Genomic DNA, 6,888 nt, shown 5'->3' on the forward strand with positions numbered 1-6,888 from the left:
CCACGGTGAGGTAGTGGTCTTCCCCGGTTCCTTGGTGGTGTTGGAATGTTAGCCATGATAGCATTGAAGGAGTCTATCATTAGGTCGTATTTCTCCGAGAGTTGTGTTACTTCAGTCTCAATACCAAGTAGTCTTTCCTCACTCATGGTTGTTTTGTGTTTTTGAATATGGTTGAGGTTTATAGTGAACTCACAAGAAAGGTTTCTTCCCAAGACTAACACAAAAATGGAATTGTGTTAAACCTTGCTCTAATAACTAATTTGAAGTGAAACACTCAAGACTCGAGTTTTGGTTGAATATGACTCGATTTGGACAGTGACTTAGACTGCTTAATTGTGATAAAAATGACTAAAAATTGGACAGAAACTCTAATTACTGTAATCGAACAGTCGAACGGACTGTCTGGAACCACGGTTTTACCCTGAACTCTAGGATAGAATAGAGTTGCAAGCGTGATTAAATTGGGATATGACTTAATCCAAGCACTAATCCACTAGATTAAGCCTAAGGGGAAATTTCAAGCACTAAGCAAAGAAATGACCCAACTCTAAGCACTAAGCAATAGAGGATTTTCCAGCACTAAGCAAAGAAGATTAGTAGAAAGCAAAGTTTCTAACTTGTGTTTTTCATTTATCAAATCTCAAAAATGCATGAGGAAAGCCTTGTTTTTAAAGTCCAAGCCAAGAAATCCTCACCATCCATCTAGCCTAGCATCTAACGGTCCAAAAGACCCCTAAATTGCCGGTCCAAAAGTGGCCCTAAAGCCTTACACAAAGTTCTTACACAAGTTGAAAATCAAAAGCTAAAAACAAGGAAAGTAAACTAATAAGACAATGATTATTTAATCAAGCTTGGAAGCTTCACATGGGTAGGCCAAAGGAGTGCATAAGAGCTAGATCAAGTAATAAGCAGGCAAAAAGTTGTCTTGGACAATTTGGGAAGCTCGAAAGTGACCCTTGTACTTGCCATTGCAAACCGTGTAACCATAGGGCCACCAGTTTTGTTCCCTACCTTTATCTATGATTATCACCTTCCCAAGACATAAGCTCCCAGACAAAAGTACCCTCAACTCATCATAGAATATTTCTAGGCCATAAAATACCCCCATGTTCTTAAACGGATTTTAAATTGGACCCTATTTCGGCCAAAGGACCAAAGCCGGGTACAAGCATGCTTAAGGTGGCTCGTTTTACTTCACTTTCTGCTTGACTTGGCCCCACCTTGGACCGTACTTGCCGAGGCTTTAGACTTCGTGGCATGAGTCTGGTTCCCGCCACCATTCGGTTTCTTGTATGATCCCCCTCCATAACTCTGGTTGTTATTAAATCGACTCTAGTTATTATTATAGTAACTCCCTTGATATCATGTCTGGCCAAACAATAGATTGCTCCCATAGCTAGGTGTTGGAGTACGATATACACTCTGACCACCTCCTTTATTCTTGCTTCCACTGTTCTTCGTTGATCTACATTCAAAGGCTTTATGGCCATATTTGCCGCAACCAAAACATTAGAGTCTACTATCTCCTTCACTACTCGCTGCCTTGCCTACCATTCTAGATCTTCCAGCAGAGTAAGAGCGAAATGGATTAGGGTTCTGATTCTTACTCACCATGCTCCTTCACTAGTGGTTTCAGCCTTTCTTTTCTCCCCTTTTTCCTTCCTACCTTCTTTCAACATGTCTGCTATTCGCTCAGCATGACCAGCCCTCTGGTATATTTCCTCCACGTTAGTTGGCTCTCCAGCTACGAGCCTCTTCTTAATCTCTATCGATTGACCTATTTCAAATCTCATAACCATAATATCAATCCCCATGTTTAGATCATTCACATACTCAGACAATTCCATGAAATGGTTATAGTATTCCACTACATTCCTCTTTTCCGTCATCTGAAATGAGTCGAACTGAGCTCTAATTCTACTTCTGATATACTCTGGCACAAACTATTATCTGAGCATATTCTTATAACTAGTCCAATGGACATGAGTTTCTCCACTATCCTTAAATGTTTCCCGAATCTCATCCTTGTTCTGGGTCCACCATATACCAGCCTTTCCTTTCAGATAGATTGTATCCTGATCACCCTTTAATTCCTCCGGACAGTTCAATAGTTCTAATAAGTTATCGAACTCTTGACACCATTCTCCTAGTAATGATGGCTCTCCCAGCCCATCGTATTTAACTGGGTTATGACGCGTAATGGATGAGCTCATCTTACTAGAATCCATTTTAGATCTTTTCTTTGAGTTTTGCAGGGCCGTTGTCAGCGTTGCATTCATATCTATCAACCTTTTGATCTCCTCAACAATCATACTAGCAGCAGCATATGCTTTCTTTGGGGCAATATTCTTTCTACTAAAATGAGCTAACATAAATACCATTCACGTAAACTTCTTTAAATAAAAACATCATACTCGTGTAGTTTATCAAATAATGAATCACAAGTTAAGAGAGTTGAGATACCCCCATACTAAGCGTATAGCCTCGGCCTCAGATGCACATTCTGGTCGATCGACTCGTCACCCTGTCGATTGGCCAGTTCCCCATATTCTCGTTCGTCGTACGCTACATGGTATTCTATTCTCATGCAATTCTATCATTTTCATAAGATGACTTCATATCGTATTAGACAATTCACATATGCTTACTAACATAATCATGTTGGAGTATGTGTCCTCAACAATATTGTGATCACATACTAAATCTCATAACAAGAATACAAAAGGTATGATTCAATTATATAGTCAACCGATCAACATTAATCGGTAATGATTGGCTAATTAGAGTTTGACATTTCTGTCGTTTGACGGTGGTGATCAGTTGATCCCTTAAGGTCACACCTATAGGACAATTCCCTTAACTGATAAGTTAATTAATTGTATGTCGATACAGATTAATTAATTCCTTAAATTGGACAAATTTTATCAATGAGTGAGAGTTATATATCTTATTGTAATGTGATTAAATAAGATTCAATTTAGTAATTAATTTATTATATTACTAAAATTGATTAATGTTTATGAAACATTTGAGATAAGAGTAATTAGTTAGTTATAATTACAAAACGTTGTAGATTATATTAACTAGGTTTAATGTGACCCATTTTATATACATGTAATTGTGAATTACTTGTTAATTTGTTAAATTTAATTTTATTTAATATATAATGATATTTAATTTGTTAAATATGCATTATTATGCCTAATGATGTAACATGTCACATAATATTACAAATGACAAATTACAAAGTTAAAATGGAGTCCATTTTATATGGTAAAACCGGTTGTAGGGGTGTTGTAGGGTGATTAATTTTGTTCTTATTTTATTCATTTGCATGCTTAAGGACAACATGATTGCATAGCCTTAATCTAGTCTACTAGCTAGACAAGCATGCAAATAAAATAAGAAAAAGAAATCCCTCACCCTACCCTATGCAAAAAAACCGGCCACCCCCTTATTACATGGGAAGTTGTTCTCATTTTGGTACTACTCACTTCTTCTCACATATTCAAAATGCATAAAATTGTTTCATGCTTAGAATTTGTTCTAAAATCTAATATCATCAAGAGAATACTATTGTAGTATTAAAATTAATATTAGATCTAAAATTTAAGGAGACTAATACATATTATCTAGTTAGTAATAGTATTAGTGTTTGGGATAGTCTTGGGTGCAACTAAAAGGAGAGTTCCTTTCTTGGAGCTTTGGATTTTGGAAGATCATCCATCATAATAAGCTCAAGTAGATCTAGATTAGGAAGGAGTCCTAATCTAGTGCCCAAAAGTAACATCCATATTGTATGTAAGAAATATAATTTCTCCTTTTTGTTCATTTTGTTATGGATGCACTAGATCCACAAGGTTTATATTAACAAGTTAATTAAATCACCATTAGAAGAGTCTAATAAGGGTATATGAACCTAACAAATCATTAACCATAAATAAGTTATGCATTTCACTTCTTTATCGGCTCATTTCTCATAATAATAATAATAATAACTTTCATTACTCTTATGATCACATTTCCACCATTCTTTCACCATCTCATCATTCACAACGACTTCATCTCATATACTTTTCATTTCTCAACTTCCAACACAGCTTATCTCACACAATATACGAAACTCCGACATTCACACGTTTTACCTATATTCATGCATCACTCATAACAAAATACCACATAATCATCCACACTATCTACCTACGCTCCTTAAATCTCACAGTATTTTCCGGTTCGAAATTAATAGGGCCATGAATTGAATTAAGGACGTCTCCCTATCCAAGATAAGGGGGCTCCTCTTAGTCTTTACTCGGTCTTCATTTTATTTTAGACTCATCCTAAGTTCATTGGGTTCATTCGTTCAGGCCTTAGGATCGTTCGTTCTGAAACCACTTTGTAACACCCTCATTTAAGCAGGAGCCTTTAGCAAGACATTCCCGACTAACTAAGACTGTTAACATCTCAGTTTCTTGAGGCAATGAATATCAAATTAAACCAAACAAAGTACTTTAAATAAAACTGCAGATGTAATTACACTTGTCCAAAACGTATACAAGTCTTTAAAAAAACAACTTAAAGAATAGCATTAATGTATCTCAACTAAAACTGTTTGACCACATGATATACTAGGCGAGACTCGTCTAACTCCGCTTAGCAACTCACCGTCCCCTCCCAGCTCAGCACATAGCAACAGCAGCAACTAACCTTTAATCATCTAAACCTGGTTTATTATCTGCTCAATTCAATCGGAAATTATTGAATAGATTATTAACACAGGCCACCCCGGAAATAGGTGACAATTTACACAAGACAAAACACAGTCACTACATACTAAATACAAATTCCCAGCAAAACTATTAATAATAATAAGTATTTCTACAATGATCACAATACGACAGTTTCATAATGTCAAACGACATTCTAGGCTCGCGGCCTCCATTATAAACGTGGTCACCACTCAAGGCCCCTACACACACGACAGTACGGTGTCTTACTCGTCACTGTGTCACACATGTCATCAGGACCACGAAACTTCTACTTCCCCGTGCCTGGCCTACCAATTCTTCAGGTCCACAGCTGTAGTTGTGCCTGGCCTACCAATATCACATCAAGTCCACAACAGTAGCTGTGGCTGGCCTACCAAGTCTCATAGCAATGTTGCCCCACAGGCAACCAACATAGTTTAACAATTAACTTACGCATAACTCATAATATTATCAACATGGAATAATTCCAGAAACTCTCATTCACAAGATAAGCTCAGTATAAGACCGTTATATCATAGTATATTACTCAAAGGCTCAGTATAAACATCGCTGTCAAATATTATATTCATCAAAGGCTCACTATAACTTAGTATAAGGCCGGTGCAACACCAACTACCACAATATATCTCAGTATGACAACCGTCTCAGCGTATAAAACATGATAACGCAAGGGAACTTAATATTTAACACAAGTTAAGTAGGAAAATCCTACCTTAGCCAAAGATCGTCACAGCAAATGTCACAAAGTGATTACAAGGGCTCTTCTACCAACTCCGTTCCTAATCAACTATAACCATATATAATAAATATTGTCGCATAATAATTTATATTACACACGATGATATAACGGCCCTAGGCCGAGTCCACGTGTAGCCTGACCCGCGGCACCGTCGTACCCGAGATGACCTGTGACCACCCGTGGTCAGGCCACCACGCACGGTCAGTCCACGTGTGCCCGTCACCCCTTGGTCCTTCCCAAATCCATTATTTATCATTTATACGTCAGTATTAAGCCATCTCGTAATTACGATTTCAAAAACCCCAAAATCCCATCCTAGGGTTTGAGTCAACAGTTATAATGTTACTATAAATAATCATTAAAATAAACTAGATGAATCATAGGATCATACTTACAATCAATAAGGTGAATTTTAGCGAAATCATTTCGAAATTCATGCCAAAACCATCCCCCGCCGCTGCTCTTCTGCTCTCGGTCCTCTTTCTCCTTTTTCCTCTCTAGGGTTTTCTCTTATTTGTGAGTGGAAGAGTGATTAAAAGGTCTAAGGGTATGAATTAGGTGTCTTATATACTCCGAGTGCTCATTAAACAACTTAAGTGAACCCGACTCAGCTTTCCTCGGTTCGTTCTACACCCTACACGGCCCAACTACTCAATTCCCGACTCATTACACATGTTTAATAAAGTCATATAAGATATAAAATGTGAATTAATCATAAATAAATTATACTTCCTCCTATTCTGAATAACCCTCCCTATTTCACTTTCCGGCTATTCACAATACCTTCCCTATTTCTATTTTCGATAAGTGTTTATATGGTTCAAATTTAATTGTATGATTGGGTAGTGTGTTTGTGTGGTCCAAATTTAATTATATGGTGAGTAGTGTGTTTCCTTATTTTTTGTGTCAAAATGAAAGGGGAAGGTTATGTAGAATAGGAGAGAGTATAATTTTACGGGGTATTACACCCATAGAGTTCCTTTTATCGTTTCTAATCTTTTTTTGTTTGTGTACTGAGCTTATTCCCTCACTTTTTTCACCGAAAAAGGAAGAAAAAAGTAGAAATTAATGATATTTCATGACATTTTGTTTACAAATAACCACTTATTATGACACTTTGTTTTACAAATTGTTACCAAAAATGATTTTGGTCCATTTGTTTTAGTAATTTCCGACCTTTTTTTGGTGTCGTTCTTGCCTCAATATTTTGTACCTTTAAATAGATAATGAAATGAAACAACATGCAAATTTAGGAAAAAATATATTTAAAAAGTGACTAAGTTTTTATTATAGGTATAAATTTGTAAATTAAATTATCTTTAGTGAATTATCCTTCAAACAAATTTAGACGATTATTCTCAAAAAATGTACATATAAAACGTA

Source organism: Silene latifolia, chromosome Y (assembly GCF_048544455.1).
Source record: "Silene latifolia isolate original U9 population chromosome Y, ASM4854445v1, whole genome shotgun sequence".
Classification (NCBI taxonomy): Eukaryota; Viridiplantae; Streptophyta; class Magnoliopsida; order Caryophyllales; family Caryophyllaceae; genus Silene; species Silene latifolia.